A 20472-nucleotide genomic window follows, 5' to 3' on the forward strand; every position below is an offset into this window, starting at 1 on the left:
CCTTTTAATTATTGGGTATCCAAGCTGGACACGTGGCATGAACTGGCTCTCTACGCCTTGGAGGTCCTGGCCTACCCTGCTGCTAGCATACTGTCATAGCGGGTTTTTAGTGCCGCTGGTGAAATTATAACAGATAAGCGCATCCGCCTGTCAACTGACAGGCTGACTCTTATAAAAATGAACAAGGGCTGGATTAAGAAATATTTCTGTACATCACCAAGTGAAAACAGCAAAACATAACCTCTAATACATTCTCTTTTTTGGGGAGGTGTTTTCTCATGCACCTCTTTACAACCACACATGGGTATACGCTTCCAGATTTGGCCTGTTTGTTGTTATTCTTCTCCTTATCCTCATCCTCATCATCCACAACCAGTAGAACACCAGGTGAATGGATTCCATGATGCTAAAGTCACAATTTTTTTGTGCAAGGGTGTTTTTATGATGACCATTACAAATTGGAAACAAAACAAATGTTACTCCCACAGGGGGAAATGTCATAAAACATCTATTATTACCATTTATTCTTATGTTTTCCATTTTCCCTATCTCTAGACAGTTCTCTAATGAGGTAATGTATACTTCTATAATAGAAAATAATTCAAAGACTTTAATATTATATTTTTATTTATAGCCCTGTCTCCGAGCTGTTGCTAGGGACAAACATATCTCATTGGACACATTCTGGCTTCAAATCTATGAACCTGTGTTCGCCCCTGCCTTTTGTTATTTACTTTCATCGGTGGATTCACATTTTTTATGTATTTTTTTTTTCATTATGATTTATCTTTATGTCTCCTCATTCTCCACCACTAGATCACCAGGCTTAACATCTTCTGTGCTGCTACAGACAGTCAATATTTGGGCAAGGGCATAGTATATTTTTTAAAAATGTACCCCATATGGGGAACTGTTTGGCAGCCCATACACGTAGTGTATTGGCATTACAAGTCTAGGAGAGCCGCTCCTTTAAATTGGGCCTAGTTTGTAATGAGGCCTTCAGCAATGTCTCCTCATTCTCCACCACTAGATCAACAGGCTTAACGTCTTCTGTGCTGCTACAGACAGTCAATATTTGGGCAAGGATGTCTATGATGCCCATAGTATATTTTTTAAAAATGTACCCCATATGGGGAAATGTTTGTCAGCCCATACACGTAGTGTATGGGCATTACAAGTCTAGGAGACCCGCTCCTTTAAATTGGGCCTAGTTTTTGTAATGAGGCCTTCAGCAATGTCTCCTCATTCTCCACCACTAGATCACCAGGCTTAACGTCTTCTGTGCTGCTACTGACAGTCAATTCTTGGGCAATGGTGTCTATGATGCCCATAGTATATTTTTAAAAAATGTATCCCATATGGGGAAATGTTTGTCAGCCCATACACTTAGTGTGTGGGCATTACAAGTCAAGGAAACCTGCTCCTTTAAACTGGGCCTAGTTTGTAATGAGGCCTTCAGCAATGTCTCCTCATTGTCCACCACTAGATCACCAGGCTTAATGTCTTCTGTGCTGCTACAGACAGTCAATTTTTGGGCAAGGGTGTCTTTGATGCCCACAATAAATTTTTAAAAATGTACCCCATATGGGGAAATGTTTGTCAGTCCATACACTTAGTGTATGGGTGTTACAAGTCAAGGAGACCCGCTCCTTTAAACTGGGCCTAGTTTGTAATGAGGCCTTCAGCAATGTCTCCTCATTCTCCACCACTAGATCACCAGGCTTATCGTCTTCTGTGCTGCTACAGACAGTCAATTTTTGGGCAAGGGAGTCTACGAGTCCCATGAAATATTTAAAAAAAAATTACTTCCCTCCATAGGCAAATGCTTATCAGGTCTTGCACTCCATTACAAGTCTCAGAGACCCACACCCTACATTGGGCCTACTTCTTAACTCAGTTTCTTGCAGTGTCTCTTCCTTATCTCTGACTACGTAACCTGGGTGAATGTGTTCTGTACTGTTGTAGGCCACTGAATTTTGGGCAAGGGGGGCTGTAATGGCAATAGTATATTTTTTAAAAAAGGTACCCCCTATTGGGGAATTGTTTGTCAACTCATGCACTCCATTATAAGTCTCAGAGATCCACACCCCTACATTGGGCCTACTTCGTAACTCGGTTTCCTGCAATGTCTCTTCCTTATCTCCGACTACATGACCTGGGTGAACGTGTTCTGTACTGTCATAGGCCACTGAATTGTGGGCAAGAGGACCTGTGATGGCAATAATATATTTTTTTAAAAAGGTACCCCCATTGGGTAATTGTTTGTCAGCTCATGCACTCCATTACAAGTCTCAGAGACCCACACCCCTACATTGGGTGAAACTCAGTTTCCTGCAATATCCCTTCCTTACCTGCCAATAGATGACCAGGGCAAATGTGCTCTGTACTTTTATAGGCTGGTGAATTTTGGGCAAGTGGGGCTGTGATGGCAATAGTATATTTTTAAAAAAGGTACCCCACATTGGTGAAACCACATCCTTGTTGGCAAAGACTTCATAACATTTATGTACCTTAAATAGCTCACTTGAAAAGCTCCTTTTTGCGTTGCCTGGTTGCTCACATTAGACACAATACACTTCATATAAATTTGATAAAGCAATGCTGGTAGTTTGGACCAGTAGTTCCTTACAAATATTTCTTTGTCCACTATATTAGTTTGTCTCCTTGAGAGCCATAACTTTGTCTGCATCAAATGGTAAGAGTTCAATGCAAAAAAGTGATGGCTTAATGTCTGTAGATACAGAGGACTTGTTTTTGGCTGAGATAACTTGTATGAGGGAGACTGCATGTTCCTTCTTTCTTTCTAGGATAATAAACAGGAATAATAATAAATGCTCTTTTTATCTGTAAAGTAATTATATGAAAGGATGTCAGATCATCTATTGTGTCTCCAATATTTACTCCACAGCCGAGCAGAACAGTTATGGAAAATTGAGAATGGTCACAGTTATTTTTTAGAACATCTTCACATTCTTGCAGTTCTCACTTTTATTTCCAGAATACATAGTAGCAGCTATTTTTAACACTACTTACCTATAGATAGTGGTCAAGAAGATTGTCATGATTATCCAGAGAACTCAATGGGTTAATCTTAAGTTTTTCTAGAAAGGCTGAATGTAGATATGATTGCTGTTAATAGTGTAGTGCGAATATACAAATGGCGATTTTGAATCCAGATTGAAATATACGAATGGATTCAGAAAATGTAGCTGCATTTCTTGTAAAACATTTACAGATGTGACATACAATGCTCACAGTGACACAATCTTGAGAAATGTTTGTTTATTCACTTCACAAACAGTTCTAAGCTTCTATGTGTCTGTTGTTTGGCATTGTAAAACATTAAGGTTTACTGAACCTCTGCCTGTGGTGGTTTTATCTAAATCCTTGTGGGGTTCTCTGTCTTGGTGTTGCATCTCTGATATTCCAGACTGATGATGTTTAAAAGCCTCTTGCTGATGATGTAAGTATAATGTATGTAGTTAATCTTTATATATACTTAATCATTATATGTATTTAATCCTTAGATGTCCTTAACCTTTGTTTGTTAACATATACAAAAGTGTATGCACTCATGCTATTCAATCATACTATTCCTTGAATTTTGTACTTTGAAATAAAATTGCATTGAATTGCCAGTATTAGCCTTCTTTAAAGGGAATCTTTCACCTGAATTTGGCGGGTCCTTTTTTGGTCATATGGGCGGTGTTTTCGGGTCTTTTATTAACCCCTTTTTTTCTGGCCGCACGCTGGTCGCGAAATTGACCTGCCGTTGATTCGCTTTCCTCCCTAGTTAACGTGTGCGCAAACCAATCTTGCCTTGCGTATGCGTAGTATGCTTTGCCCAACTGCGGGCAAAGCCGAAAACCATTAGTGCGCATGCGCCGGTGCACTATGTCCCGGAACACAGCAAAATACTTAAGGGACATAGTGCGCCAGCGCATGCACACTAATGGTTTTCGGCTATGCCTGCAGTTGGGCAAAGCATACTGCGCGTGCGCAAGGCAAGATTGCTTTGCGCACGCGTTAACTAGGGAGGAAAGTGAATCAACGGCAAGTCAATTTTGCAACCAGCGTGCGGCCAGCGGGAAAAAAAGGGGTTAATAAAAGACCCGAAAACAGCGCCCATATGACCCAAAAAAGGACCTGCCAAATTCAGGTGACAGGTTCCCTTTAAAGCCGTATCTTAACCTTAGTGTTAAAAACTTGGCAAATAAAATTGCTAAATTCTCCTGTAAATAATTCTGCAAAGAGGGAACCATCATACCATTAAAAAATACAAAAAGTTGATCGTCCTTCAATGCAGTGCATCCTGCTCTCAACATATTATCGGGATTCTATTACCATTTGAAAACCAAGAAAGGGTTTGACAGCTTGAGGTTTCATGGTACACATTTCTTTTTTTTTTTTCAAACCAACAGTCTCCTGTCTCCAATCACGTCATTCAGACTGCATTTTTGGGTATCCTCAAATGCTTAACTGAAAACAGACATCATTTTGTGTCACATTAGTAAACTTTATAGTCTTGCAAGGATTTAAAATAATCTGTTTCACTCACTTTTGGACTAATTGGGGATATTTTTATTAGCCACAACTCTGAAATGTTAGCAAGTTTTGGTGGAAGAGGGACAGATTCTTTCCTTTTTTTTTCAGTTCTCCTTAACTCTGTGTGATTTTATATGTGATTTTTTTATTTGAACAATGAGAAACAGATTTGGTAGGGGAAGAACGCACTTTTCTGACATTTGAAAAAAATCTTTTGGAACCATGCCTTGTTTAACGTCCACCATCTTGCAATTTATAATCTTTGCCTACAGTTTAACAGTTCACTGAATGCTTTTCTTTTCCATCAGAAGACGATTTCAGGGAAGCAACATTATTTTCTTTATCTGATACAATAACAGTCAAAAATATATATATAATGATCTTCAAGTGTTTCTGTTGAGAAAACGGACACTTTGCATGGAGGTGTAATTAATTTTTTTGGCGTGGAAATAACATTTACTTTTTATGTTGGAAATCATGCACTGAAGCCCCATTAATAATCACTTGGGTAGTTTAACTTAGACCTTTTATGTCTATCATTGGCGACTTTTGGATGTACAAAATGCATATTGTAAAGTGGTTTTTCAGGGGCCCATCCAGTATGTGGGTTCCAAGGCGTAATGGAGTGCATATGACTATGCAGCAGGGCAGTCATTGCTGTCACTGTGTAAACAAAGGAGTATGGGAGTACAAAATGAATTTAGTGAAGTGGATTTTCAGGGGCCAATCGAGTATGTGGGTTTAAAGGCTTAATGGTGTGCATATGACTATGCAGCAGGGCTGGCCTTGCTGCCAATGTGTAAAACAAGAGTACAGGAGTACAAAATGAGGCTTGTGAAGTGGATTTTCATGGGCCCATCCAGCATGTGGGCTCGAAGGCGTAATGGTGTGCATATGAATATGCAGCAGTGCAGACATTGCTGTCACTGTGTAAACAAAGGAGTACGGGAGTACAAAATAAATACTGTGAAGTGGATTTTCATGGGCCCATCCAGCATGTGGGTTCCAAGGTGTAATGGGGTGCACATGACTATGCAGCAGGGCAGACACTGCTGTCACTGTGTAAACAAAGGAGTACGGGAGTACAAAATAAATACTGTGAAATGGATTTTCAGGGGCCCATCCAGTATGTGGGTTCAAAGGCTTATTGGGGTGCATATGAATTGGTAGCAGGGCAGGTCTTGCATTCACTGAAACATTTTTCAATAGGCCCTCCTGGACATCTTATGAAAGGGGTATTGTGGTGCGTCATAATTCTTGGCAACCCATCCACTCACAGTGTAGGCTACAACAGTTTTGGAGACACACTGTTTAATAATGGCCCTTTAAGAAGATTAATGCCACCTGATGCACCAGTAAATATAGGCTCTGTGACTTTAAGAGTCCCTCCTTCATAAATGAAACAAGATAGGATTGCATATGTGTCAAACACCAAATGGCCAGCTAGGGTTGTTAAATGTAACAATAACATTTCTCAGTGTATGCATTTGTAGTGTTTGAAAACAATGTTAAAGTTGAAAAACGCTTCAAAAACACTGCGTCTGAACTAAGCCCAAGTGGGGAGAAACATTTTGGTCTGGGGTTAATTATTTGGCCTTACAGGCAAGTCATTAACCTGCAAAGGATGTAGCTTAGCATACTCCCCAGCAAAATACATTTTGGTTTCATTTTAGTGTGTTTTTTGTTGCATTGGGAAAAACGGCATGAATCTCAGAAAAAATTGTTTACTGCTGTGAACTAGGAGTCAGGAATGCCTCCAGGGGCGATCCCCATGATGTCCCTGTGTCACTTGAGCAGTGTTTCCACCATTTTCAGACGTTTTTAGACCTTAAAAGAACCCCCAGGGGGAGCACGGTAAAAATACTCGGGTCTCCCATAGACTTACATTGGGCTCATTGCTCGAGTCGAGTACCCGAGTATTCCAATTTGCTCATCCGGAGCAATGAGCACCCAAGCTTTTTAGTGCTTGCCCCTCACTAATAAAGGGCCATCAAAGAGTTAAAAAAATTAAAAAGCTTCAGAGCCATTATGCTAGCTTGGGATCCCCGATTCTGTTGAGGACTGGAAACGTTCTCCACATGCACGCATAAGACCACAACGTTGTAACCTTTGTTGTGCTTGCAAAAAGCTCTACTGGGCCTCAGCAGAGCCATGAGAGCTGGCTTGCCATTAAAAGCCCAGGGACATCAATGTGAGTGGTGGTGATAAGAGGATGTGACGAGGACTGACGGGTGTTGTTGATGATATTAGGAGAAAAAGAGTTGACCAATAGGGCTAGTATAAAGATATTTCTATTTTTTACATCTTTAAATTTTTATGATCTGGGATGCCTTGGGCCTCATCAATGCTGAATGTCCTGGCAAAATGTGAAGGGCGTGGATTTCAGAGCGAGTAATAGTGAACTGAAGATGCAACGATGACTGGATGCGTGATGGTGAGGTGCATAGGAGTCAGCTATGTGAGTGGTAAGGTTAGTATTAGGACTTTCTTTACTTTTTCCATTTTAAGTTTATTATGCCCTGCTGTCTCAAGAGACCCAGTGTATAATAAATTACATTCCATTTACAGAGATTCACTTCTCTCTTAATTGAATTTCCCGGGAAAATCTGAAAAATATTTAGAATTGAGAGTCCTCAGTGGTTGATACCTTTTAATGGCTAACTGAAAAGATAGTAACAAATTGCAAGCTTTCGAGACTACTCAGGTCCCTTCATCAGGCATAGACTAATAGAAATTCTGAAGATCACATATTTATGCACAATACAGCACAGAATTAGTGCCTTAGATAAGACAGGTGACATGAAGCAGAACTACCATTATGTGAGTGATAAACTGTTATGTACATAAATATTGGAACAGTTCATAGATAAGGAGTGTGAATGTTTTATTGTCCTCTGATTGGGGTCTGGTTCTATGTTATGATGCCCCCACATGGCATGTCTAGTCTTAACAATGGAGTGTTGCCTAAAGGGTAATAATGCAGAGAAGCCTAATGACATGTCCCTAGAGAATCTTGAGAGTAATGCCCGTGTTACCATAAGGATCATAAAAATGAACAGTAAACAAAAAGGCTCATGAAATTGTATGGTGGTTTGAATTACATAAAAAACAATACTCAGGGGAGCAGTGGGAATAAAATATGAGTAAAAACTGGAAACTTTTGACCTCGAGACATGTTCTTTTTAAAGGAATTGTCCTTAGCATCAAATTTCCTAAGCCCTCTAAATGGGCACGCAGATAACCAGGTCATAGTATACTTGAATAACGAGATACCTTGATAATTTTACAATGCATTATCTCAGAGAAATCCATAATTTTATCATATGTAAATGAGTTGTTCTGATCTATGAGCAGGACACTGATCTGCTTGAGAATCTGCCTCTAGAGCTTATTTTACATAAGGGGTGAGTTACCATTGTGATGTGTAATGGCCAATCTCTGCTCTCCTGATTTCAATGCAGAGATGAGTGTGGTTATGCATGACACATCTACAGGTTCCTCTCAATTCCATCTCAGGCAGTCAGTATTGTAATAGTGTTGAAATTCAGCAGAGCTCAGAGAGCTGCATGCAGCTGCTTACCTGTTTGTTATGAAACAGCGTTCTCTTCCACTGTCCTGTGTTAGTTACATATCTCACACTGGTAATGCCTCCTTTCATTTAAAATAATCTCTGGAGGCAGATTCCCATGCAGATCAGCGTCCGGCCCATAGCCTGGAACAGCTCATTTACATATAAGAAAAACTTGGATTTCTCTGGAATAAAACATTGGATCACAGACATCAAGGTATCATTTTATTCAGCTTTCTGTGTCCTACATGCCCATATAGATGGATTAGGAACATTGATCCTACTGACAGACTCCCTTTAAGCTTGATTACTCATTTCTCAATTAATATACTTAAATACTTCTAAAAGACATGACTGGAAAGCCTTTGACCTAATAGGTCAACTATAATTCCATCCACTAAAAGCACTGTTAAAACCCCAGTAGTCAACAGTGGGATGATTTATCAGCTGAAAGCTCTTATCTATCTATAAATCCACTTAGACTCTGTAAACGCTCACCGTTTCAGACATTTTTTAGCAGGAACTATGCTAAAAAAAACCCTATTGATTTCAGCACTTTCATAAAAAGCAACATTCTTGCACTTATACTTAAAACACATTGGTTCAAAATAAAGTAGAACAGTTCTCAACGCTCCAGTATCATTAATGTGTGAACCTGACATAACACTTGATATTTCAGACATCTACGGTATTTGTATATATTAAGCATCTGCATTGCCAGCAAGGACACAAGCAAATTAATGTCGGATCCTAATTTTAAATGCAGTTCAGCGGAGTAGACTAGATTAATTAAATTATAGTATTCTGTAAAACCTTCTCTAGTATTTTGCAGTTTAAATTCTGAAAAGTTTTCTTCCTGTATATATCATTATGGAGCAGTGATATTTCAGAAGACGATAACCTTTACTCTTTAAGAAGGTGCCATTTATGAGGCAATGATATTATTTACCACCCTTCCATCATTGCAGACATTTTGTTCAAAATTTGATCTTTTTGGTATGAACTTTAGATGACCTAATGTACTCCATGATATAATTATTATGGATAATTTCATCACCTTTTCAGAAAAAGCTATGGTACTTAATACAGTATAGAGCAATTAGGTATACGTGAATTATTAAAGCATTTTCAGAGTTTTGAAATCACTAAAGAACGCTGTGGTTTGAAAAGGAACTTGGTAATAGCACATAATTTCATCAGCATTCAATGTGTATTTGTGCCGGCTCCATATTGCACTATGAATACCTGTGAAGAAATGCTTGAAAAATTCTATGTATATGGCTTCCATTATGAAAAAAAGCATGGTACAATTAGGCTTTAGTATAGTGTTCAGCAAAAACCAACATCAAAGGGAGAACCTTCAAAGTAGTTCTGCAGCAAGTACAAATGGTATCAATGAAATGCACCTAACATTTTAATTCACCAGACAAAGTGTAATAAGAGCAGAATGGAGACATGCAAAGAGAAAGTACAAAGACATCCTCATTGAAATAGAACAGCGTAGAATGGGATGTAATGATAAATATCTCTAATGACACAAGCTTAAACAGTGTTCTGACGAATGAAGAAAAAATATGAGGCTTGCCGTCTTCCATTGTGCATCGTGTTGCCATCTGTTGCCCTGGTGTGAGGCTTACCTTGTGAAGTGGACTCACTAGGCCTAAGGTCTAGGTGGGTACATGGACTCAGGGAGTGAGTGCAGCTGGTAGGATGGCGAGTACGTGGCACACTCTGGAATCTTGGTAGCGGCAGGAAGGATGAAGTGGAAGTCATCAAGGAATGAGGCAAATTAAAGCACGATGTGCACAGAAGTTGGAGCATACCAAACTAAAGTCTTAAATCTCAATACTAAAACACAGGCATCTGTCATAATAGGTCTTAAATAAAATCATGGAGATCATCACTAAGACACGCCAGGCAACCTGCAAAACACAATATGGAGCACAACCGAGGGCAGAGGAAAAGGTGAAGGAAGCAGAGCCAGGAATACCTGGGACAGGTGTGTAACAACTGTACAGTCATGGCCAAAAGTATTGACACCCCTGCAATTCTGTCAGATAATACTTATTTTCTTCCTGAAAATGATTGCAAACACAAATTATTTGGTATTATTATCTTCATTTAATTTGTCTTAAATGAAAAAACAAAAAGAGAATGAAGGAAACAGCAAAACATTGATCATTTCACACAAAACTCCAAAAATGGGCCAGACAAAAGTATTGGCACCCTCAGCCTAATACTTGGTTGCACAATTTTTAGCCAAACTAACTGCGACCAACCGCTTCCGGTAACCATCAATGAGCTTCTTACAAAGCTCTGCTGGAATTTTAGACCATTCTTCTTTGGCAAACTGCTCCAGGTCCCTGATATTTGAAGGATGCCTTCTCCAAACTGCCATTTTTAGATCTCTCCACAGGTGTTCTATGAGATTCAGGTCTGGACTCATTGCTGGCCCCCTTTCAAGTCTCCAGTGCTTTCTCTCAAACCATTTTCTAGTGCTTTTTGAAGTGTGTTTTGGGTCATTGTCCTGCTGGAAGACCCATGGCCTCTGAGGGAGACCCAGCTTTCTCACACTGAGCCCTATATTATGCTGCAAAATTTGTTGGTAGTCTTCAGACTTCATAATGCCATCCACACGGTCAAGCAGTCCAGTGCCAGAGGCCGCAAAGCAACCCCAAAACATCAGGGAACCTCCGCCATGTTTGACTGTAGGGACTGTGTTCTTTTCTTTGAATGCCTCTTTTTTTCCTCCTGTAAACTCTATGTTGATGTCTTTGCCCAAAAAGCTCTACTTTTGGCTCATCTGACCAGAGAACATTCTTCCAAAACGTTTTAGGCTTTTTCAGGTAAGTTTTGACAAACTCCAGCCTGGCTTTTTTATGTCTCGGGGTAAGAAGTGGGGTCTTCCTGGGTCTCCTGTTGTGAATTCCGCTCTTGGGCTCCCTCCGGTGGTTGTAAGTGGCATTTTTGTGAGTTCTGCTCTTGGGCTCCCTCCGGTGGTTTTAAGTGGAATGGCTGCTCCTTGGATTTAGCAGTCAGCAGCTGCTTCCACTGATTGTCTATTCTGCTCGGCTATTTAGCCTGGCTCTTTCCTTCAGCTTGTGCCACTTGTCAATGGTTCCTGGTTGGATTCACATCTCTTTGGATTTCCCTGTTATCCTGACCAGTTCAGCAAAGTTAAGTCCTTGCTTGCTCTTTTCTGTCAACAGGTTGTGGACTTATCTGTTCTGTGCTTTCTATGTTTGTCCAGCTTGTCAGTATGAATTAATTCTGTGATGCTGGAAGCTCTGGGAAGCAGATTTACCCTCCACACCTTTAGTCAGGTGTGGAGATTTTTGTAAACTCTGTGTGGATTTTTTGTAGTGTTTTATACTGACCGCACAGTATTCCATCCTGTCCTATCTATCTAGCTAGACTGGCCTCCTGTGCTCATCCTGGTTTCATTCTGTGTATGTATTTTCCCTCTCCACTCACAGTCATTACTTGTGGGGGGATATCTATCCTTTGGGGATTTTCTCTGAGGCAAGATAGTTTTCCTGTTTCTATCTTTAGGGGTAGTTAGATTTTAGGCTGTGACGAGGTGCCTAGGGAGTGTCAGGAGCATCCCACGGCTAATTCTAGTGTTGTGTTGAGCTTAGGGACTGCGGTCAGTACAGGTACCACTTAATTTAGAGCTCGTCCCATGTTGCTCCTAAACCACCAGATCATAACAGTACAAGTGGCCAAAAATGAATTAAATGCATCTCAAAAGAAGGAAAAAATTCTGAGCCATTTTTTTTCTGTGCTCTATTTTGTCTTTTTTTTACCCCTTGATCTCTGGGTGGCTCAGGATTTATGCTCTGGCATGGATGTTCAGGGTTTGTTTTCTCGTGTGGATCAACTTGCTGCAAGAGTACAGAGTATCCAAGATTATGTTGTCTAGACTCCGGCTTTGGAGCCTAGAATTCCTACTCCTGATTTGTTTTTTGGGGACAGATCCAAGTTTTTGAACTTTAAAAAGAACTGCAAATTGTTTTTTTGCTTTGCAACCCCGTTCTTCTGGTGATCCCATTCAGCAAGTTAAAATCATCATATCCTTGCTGCGTGGTGACCCTCAGGACTGGGCATTCTCCCTTGAATCAGGGGATCCGGCATTGCTGAATGTAGACGCATTTTTTCAAGTGCTCGGATTATTGTATGAGGAACCTAATTCTGTGGATCATGCAGAAAAAACCCTGTTGGCCCTGTGTCAAGGTCAGGAAGCGGCAGAATTATACTGCCAGAAATTTAGGAAATGGTCTGTGCTCACTAAATGGAATGAGGATGCTCTGGCTGCTATTTTCAGAAAAGGTCTTTCTGAAGCCCTTAAAGATTTTATGGTGGGCTTCCCTACGCCTACTGGTTTGAGCAAATCTATGTCTCTAGCCATTCAGATTCAGATAGCAACAGGGTCTGTTCCGCAGGACTGGCGCATAGCAAATGTGGTGCCAATATTCAAAAAGGGCTCTAAAAGTGAACCTGGAAATTATAGGCCAGTAAGTCTAACCTCTATTGTTGGTAAAATATTTGAAGGGTTTCTGAGGGATGTTATTCTGGATTATCTCAATGAGAATAACTGTTTAACTCCATATCAGCATGGGTTTATGAGAAATCGCTCCTGTCAAACCAATCTAATCAGTTTTTATGAAGAGGTAAGCTATAGACTGGACCACGGTGAGTCATTGGACGTGGTATATCTCGATTTTTCCAAAGCGTTTGATACCGTGCCGCACAAGAGGTTGGTACACAAAATGAGAATGCTTGGTCTGGGGGAAAATGTGTGTAAATGGGTTAGTAACTGGCTTAGTGATAGAAAGCAGAGGGTGGTTATAAATGGTATAGTCTCTAACTGGGTCGCTGTGACCAGTGGGGTACCGCAGGGGTCAGTATTGGGACCTGTTCTCTTCAACATATTCATTAATGATCTGGTAGAAGGTTTACACAGTAAAATATCGATATTTGCAGATGATACAAAACTATGTAAAGCAGTTAATACAAGAGAAGATAGTATTCTGCTACAGATGGATCTGGATAAGTTGGAAACTTGGGCTGAAAGGTGGCAGATGAGGTTTAACAATGATAAATGTAAGGTTATACACATGGGAAGAGGGAATCAATATCACCATTACACACTGAACGGGAAACCACTGGGTAAATCTGACAGGGAGAAGGACTTGGGGATCCTAGTTAATGATAAACTTACCTGGAGCAGCCAGTGCCAGGCAGCAGCTGCCAAGGCAAACAGGATCATGGGGTGCATTAAAAGAGGTCTGGATACACATGATGAGAGCATTATACTGCCTCTGTACAAATCCCTAGTTAGACCGCACATGGAGTACTGTGTCCAGTTTTGGGCACCGGTGCTCAGGAAGGATATAATGGAACTAGAGAGAGTACAAAGGAGGGCAACAAAATTAATAAAGGGGATGGGAGAACTACAATACCCAGATAGATTAGCGAAATTAGGATTATTTAGTCTAGAAAAAAGACGACTGAGGGGCGATCTAATAACCATGTATAAGTATATAAGGGGACAATACAAATATCTCGCTGAGGATCTGTTTATACCAAGGAAGGTGACGGGCACAAGGGGGCATTCTTTGCGTCTGGAGGAGAGAAGGTTTTTCCACCAACATAGAAGAGGATTCTTTACTGTTAGGGCAGTGAGAATCTGGAATTGCTTGCCTGAGGAGGTGGTGATGGCGAACTCAGTCGAGGGGTTCAAGAGAGGCCTGGATGTCTTCCTGGAGCAGAACAATATTGTATCATACAATTATTAGGTTCTGTAGAAGGACGTAGATCTGGGTATTTATTATGATGGAATATAGGCTGAACTGGATGGACAAATGTCTTTTTTCGGCCTTACTAACTATGTTACTATGTTACTATGTTACTAGATTGATCGGCGTCTGCGCGAGCGTAAAGCTATGCACCATATGGCAGTGTCCTCTGAGCAGAGTCCTGAACCTATGCAATGTGATAGGATTTTGACTAGAACAGAACGGCAGAAATTCAGACGTCAGAATAGGCTGTGTTTTTACTGTGGTGATTCTGCTCATGTTATTTCTGATTGCCCTAAACGTACTAGGAGGGTCGCTAGGTCTATTACCATTGGTACTGTACAGCCTAAATTTCTTTTATCTGTGACCCTGATTTGCTCATTGTCGTCCTTTTCTGTCATGGCATTTGTGGATTCAGGCACTGCCCTGAACTTAATGGACTTAGAATTTGCCAGGCGCTGTGGTTTTTCCTTGCAGCCTTTGCAGAGCCCTATTCCTTTGAGGGGCATTGATGCTACACCTTTGGCCAAGGATAAACCTCAGTACTGGACGCAGATGACTATGTACATGGCTCCAGCACATCAGGAAAATTGCCGTTTTCTGGTGTTGCATAACCTGCATGATGTTGTTGTACTGGGTTTTCCATGGCTACTGGAACATAATCCGGTGCTGGATTGGAAAACTATGTCTGTGACTAGTTGGGGTTGTCAAGGGGTACATAGTGATGTTCCTTTGATGTCAATTTCCTCCTCCCCCTCTTCTGAGGTCCCTGAGTTTTTGTCGGATTTCCAGGATGTATTTGATGAGCCCAAGTCCAGTTCCCTTCCTCCAAATAGGGACTGTGATTGTGCTATTAACTTGATTCCTGGTTGTAAGTTCCCTAAGGGCCGACTTTTTAATCTGTCTGTGCCAGAGCATGCCGCCATGCGAAGCTATGTTAAGGAATCTTTGGAGAAGGGGCATATTCGGCCGTCTTCGTCACCATTGGGAGCGGGTTTCTTTTTTGTTGCTAAGAAGGATGGCTCCTTGAGACCCTGTATAGATTATCGTCTTCTTAATAAGATGACGGTCAAATTCCAATACCCCTTGCCTTTGCTTTCTGATTTGCTTGCTCAGATTAAGGGGGCTAGTTGGTTTACTAAGATTGACCTCTGAGGGGCATATAATCTTGTTCGTATTAAACAGGGTGACGAATGGAAAACTGCATTTAATACGCCCGAAGGCCATTTTGAATACCTTGTGATGCTATTCGGGCTCTCTAATGCTCCATCTGTGTTCCAATCCTTCATGCATGATATATTCCGCAATTATCTTGATAAATTCATGGTTGTATATTTGGATGATATTTTGATTTTTTCCGATGATTGGGAGTCTCATGTGAAGCAGGTCAGGATGGTATTCCAGATCCTTCGTGGTAATGCTTTATTTGTGAAGGGGTCTAAGTGCCTATTCGGAGTTCAGAAGGTCTCTTTTTTGGGTTTTATTTTTTCTCCCTCGTCTATGGAAATGGTTCCTGTTAAGGTCCAAGCCATTCATGACTGGATTCAACCCACATTAGTGAATTGCCTTCAAAAATTTTTGGGCTTTGCTAATTTCTATCGCCGTTTCATTGCCAACTTTTCCAGTGTGATTAAGCCCCTTACTGATTTGACGAAGAAAGGCGCTGATGTGACGAATTGGTCCTCTGCGGCTGTTGAGGCCTTTCGGGAGCTTAAACGCCGATTTACTTCTGCCCCTGTGTTGCATCAGCCGGATATTTCTCTTCCTTTTCAGTTTGAGGTTGACGCTTCTGAGATTGGGGCAGGGGCCGTTTTGTCTCAGAGGGATTCTGATGGTTCTTTGATGAAACCGTGTGCTTTTTTTTCCAGAAAGTTTTCGCCTGTGGAACGCAATTATGATGTCAGCAATCGGGAGTTGTTGGCTATGAAGTGGGCGTTTGAGGAGTGGCGACATTGGCTTGAGGGAGCTAAGCACCGCGTTGTGGTCTTGACTGATCATAAGAATCTGATTTACCTCGAGTCGGCCAAGCGGCTGAATCCTAGACAGGCTCGATGGTCCCTGTTTTTCTCCCGTTTTGATTTTGTGGTCTCGTATCTTCCGGGATCTAAGAATGTTAAGGCTGATGCCCTCTCTAGGAGTTTTTCGCCTGATTCTCCTGGAGTCCTTGAGCCGGTTGTCATTCTTAAGGAAGGGGTGATTCTTTCTGCTATCTCCCCTGATTTGCAGCGGGTGCTTCGGGAATTTCAGGCTGATAGGCCTGACCGCTGTCCAGTGGGGAAGCTGTTTGTTCCTGATGGATGGACGAGTAAGGTGATTTCTGAGGTTCATTGTTCAGTGTTGGCTGGTCATCCTGGAATTTTTGGTACCAGAGATTTGGTTACTAGGTCTTTTTGGTGGCCTTCCTTGTCGCGCGATGTGCGTGCTTTTGTGCAGTCCTGTGGGACTTGCGCCCGGGCCAAGCCTTGCTGTTCCCGCACTAGTGGGTTGCTTTTGCCGGTCCCTGAGAGGCCCTGGACGCATATTTCCATGGATTTTATTTCGGATCTTTGTTATGAACAGGTGATTCAGAACCACAATGGACCTAGTGGTTAAGAGCACACAAAGTGACCTGATAGTTACTAACATAGGACGAGCTCTGAGACGTGGGAACTCTGCTGACCGCAATCCCTAATCCTATCATACCACACTAGAGGTAGCCGTGGATTGCTCCTAACGCTCCCTATGCAACTTGGCACAGCCTGAGAAACTAGCTAGCCCTGAAGATAGAAAAATAAGCCTACCTTGCCTCAGAGAAATTCCCCAAAGGAAAAGGCAGCCCCCCACATATAATGACTGTGAGTTAAGATGAAAATACAAACACAGAGATGAAATAGATTTTAGCAAAGTGAGGCCCGACTTACTGAATAGACCGAGGATAGGAAAGATAGCTTTGCGGTCAGCACAAAAACCTACAAACAACCACGCAGAGGGGGCAAAAAGACCCTCCGCACCGACTAACGGTACGGAGGTGCTCCCTCTGCGTCTCAGAGCTTCCAGCAAGCAAGAAAAACCAATAAAGCAAGCTGGACAGAAAATATAGCAAACAAAAGTAACACAAGCAAAACTTAGCTTATGCAGGGCAGACAGGCCACAAGAACGATCCAGGAGAGAGCAAGACCAATACTGGAACATTGACTGGAGGCCAGGAACAAAGAACTAGGTGGAGTTAAATAGATCAGCACCTAACGACTTAACCTCGTCACCTGAGGAAGGAAACTCAGAAGCCGCAGCCCCACTCACATCCACCAGAGGAAGCTCATAGACAGAACCAGCCAAAGTACCACTCATGACCACAGGAGGGAGCTTGACCACAGAATTCACAACAGTACCCCCCCTTGAAGAGGGGTCACCGAACCCTCACCAGAGCCCCCAGGCCGACCAAGATGAGCCAAATAAAAGGCACGAACCAGATCGGCAGCATGAACATCAGAGGCAAAGACCCAGGAATTATCTTCCTGACCATAACCCTTCCACTTAACCAGGTACTGGAGTTTCCGTCTCGAAATACGAGAATCCAAAATCTTCTCCACTATATACTCCAACTCCCCCTCAACCAAAACCGGGGCAGGAGGATCAACGGATGGAACCACAGGTGCCACGTATCTCCGCAACAATGACCTATGGAATACGTTATGGATGGAAAAAGAAGCTGGAAGGGTCAAACGAAAAGACACAGGATTAAGAACCTCAGAAATCCTATAAGGACCAATGAAACGAGGCTTAAACTTAGGAGAGGAAACTTTCATAGGAATATAACGAGATGACAACCAAACCAATTCCCCAACACGAAGTCGGGGACCCACACAGCGCCTGCGGTTAGCGAAACGTTGAGCCTTCTCCTGAGACAATGTCAAATTGTCCACCACATGAGTCCAAATCTGCTGCAACCTATCCACCACAGCATCCACACCAGGACAGTCAGAAGACTCAGCCTGCCCTGAAGAGAAGCGAGGATGGAAACCAGAATTGCAGAAAAACGGCGAAACCAAAGTAACCGAGCTGGCCCGATTATTAAGGGCGAACTCAGCCAAAGGCAAAAAGGACACCCAATCATCCTGATCGGCAGAAACAAAACATCTCAGATATGTTTCCAAGGTCTGATTGGTTCGTTCAGTCTGGCCATTTGTCTGAGGATGGAAAGCCGAGGAAAAAGACAAATCAATGCCCATCCTAGCACAAAAGGCTCGCCAAAACCTCGAAACAAACTGGGAACCTCTGTCAGAAACGATATTCTCCGGAATGCCATGTAAACGAACCACATGCTGGAAGAACAATGGCACCAAATCAGAGGAGGAAGGCAATTTAGACAAGGGTACCAAATGGACCATCTTAGAGAAGCGATCACAAACAACCCAAATGACCGACATTTTTTGAGAGACGGGGAGATCTGAAAAAAAATCCATAGATATATGTGTCCAGGGCCTCTTCGGGACTGGCAAGGGCAAAAGCAACCCACTGGCACGAGAACAGCAGGGCTTAGCCCGAGCACAAATCCCACAGGACTGCACAAACGAACGCACATCCCGCGACAGAGACGGCCACCAAAAGGATCTAGCCACCAAATCTCAGGTACCAAAGATTCCAGGATGACCAGCCAACACCGAACAATGAACCTCAGAGATAACTCTACTTGTCCATTTATCAGGGACAAACAGTTTCTCCGCTGGGCAACGGTCAGGTCTATTAGCCTGAAATTTTTGCAGCACCTGCCGCAAATCAGGGGAGATGGCAGACAAAATTACCCCCTCTTTGAGAATACCCGACGGCTCAGACAAACCCGGAGAGTCGGGCACAAAACTCCTAGACAGGGCATCCGCCTTCACATTTTTAGAGCCCGGAAGGTACGAAACCACAAAGTCAAAACGGGAGAAAAACAGCGACCAACGAGCCTGTCTAGGATTCAACCGTTTGGCAGACTCGAGATAAGTCAAGTTCTTGTGATCAGTCAAGACCACCACGCGATGCTTAGCTCCTTCAAGCCAATGACGCCACTCCTCGAATGCCCACTTCATGGCCAGCAACTCTCGATTGCCAACATCATAATTACGCTCAGCAGGCGAAAACTTCCTGGAAAAGAAGGCGCATGGTTTCATCACCGAGCCATCAGAACTTCTTTGCGACAAAACAGCCCCTGCTCCAATCTCAGCAGCATCAACCTCGACCTGGAACGGGAGCGAAACATCTGGTTGGCACAACACAGGGGCAGAAGAAAAACGACGCTTCAACTCTTGAAAAGCTTCCACAGCAGCAGAAGACCAATTGACCACATCAGCACCCTTCTTGGTTAAATCAGTCAACGGTTTAGCAATACTAGAAAAATTATTGATGAAGCGACGATAAAAATTAGCAAAGCCCAGGAACTTTTGCAGACTCTTCAGAGATGTCGGCTGAGTCCAATCATAAATGGCCTGAACTTTAACAGGGTCCATCTCGATAGTAGAAGGGGAAAAGATGAAACCCAAAAATGAAACCTTCTGAACACCAAAGAGACACTTTGACCCCTTCACAAACAAAGAATTCGCACGCAGGACCTGGAACACCATTCTGACCTGCTTCACGTGAGACTCCCAATCATCCGAGAAGACCAAAATATCATCCAAGTATACAATCAGGAATTTATCCAGGTACTCTCGGAAGATGTCATGCATAAAGTACTGAAACACTGATGGAGCATTAGAAAGCCCGAATTGCATAACCAGGTACTCAAAATGGCCCTCGGGCGTATTAAATGCTGTTTTCCATTCATCGCCCTGTTTAATACGCACAAGATTATACGCACCACGAAGATATATTTTGGTGAACCAACTAGCCCCCTTAATCTGAGCAAACAAATCAGACAGCAGCGGCAAGGGGTACTGAAATTTGACTGTGATTTTATTTAGAAGGCGGTAATCAATACAAGGTCTCAGCGAACCATCCTTCTTGGCCATAAAAAAGAACCCTGCTCCCAATGGCGACGACGACGGGCGAATATGACCCTTCTCCAAGGATTCCTTTACGTAACTCCGCATAGCGGCGTGCTCAGGCACAGACAAATTAAACAGTCGACCTTTAGGAAACTTACTACCAGGAATCAAATCGATAGCACAATCACAATCCCTATGCGGAGGTAGGGCACTGGACTTGGGCTCATCAAATACATCCCGGTAATCCGACAAGAACTCTGGGACCTCAGAAGGGGTGGATGATGAAATAGACAGAAATGGAACATCACCATGTACCCCCTGACAACCCCAGCTGGACACAGACATTGATTTCCAATCCAATACTGGGTTATGGACTTGTAGCCATGGCAACCCCAACATGACCACATCATGCAGATTATGCAACACCAAAAAGCGAATATCCTCCTGATGCGCAGGAGCCATGCACATGGTCAGCTGGGTCCAGTACTGAGGCTTATTCTTGGCCAAAGGCGTAGCATCAATTCCTCTCAATGGAATAGGATACTGCAAGGGCTCCAAGAAAAACCCACAGCGCCTAGCATACTCCAAGTCCATCAAATTCAAGGCAGCGCCTGAA

Source organism: Ranitomeya imitator, chromosome 4, assembly GCF_032444005.1.
Source record: "Ranitomeya imitator isolate aRanImi1 chromosome 4, aRanImi1.pri, whole genome shotgun sequence".
In the NCBI taxonomy this organism is placed as follows: domain Eukaryota; kingdom Metazoa; phylum Chordata; class Amphibia; order Anura; family Dendrobatidae; genus Ranitomeya; species Ranitomeya imitator.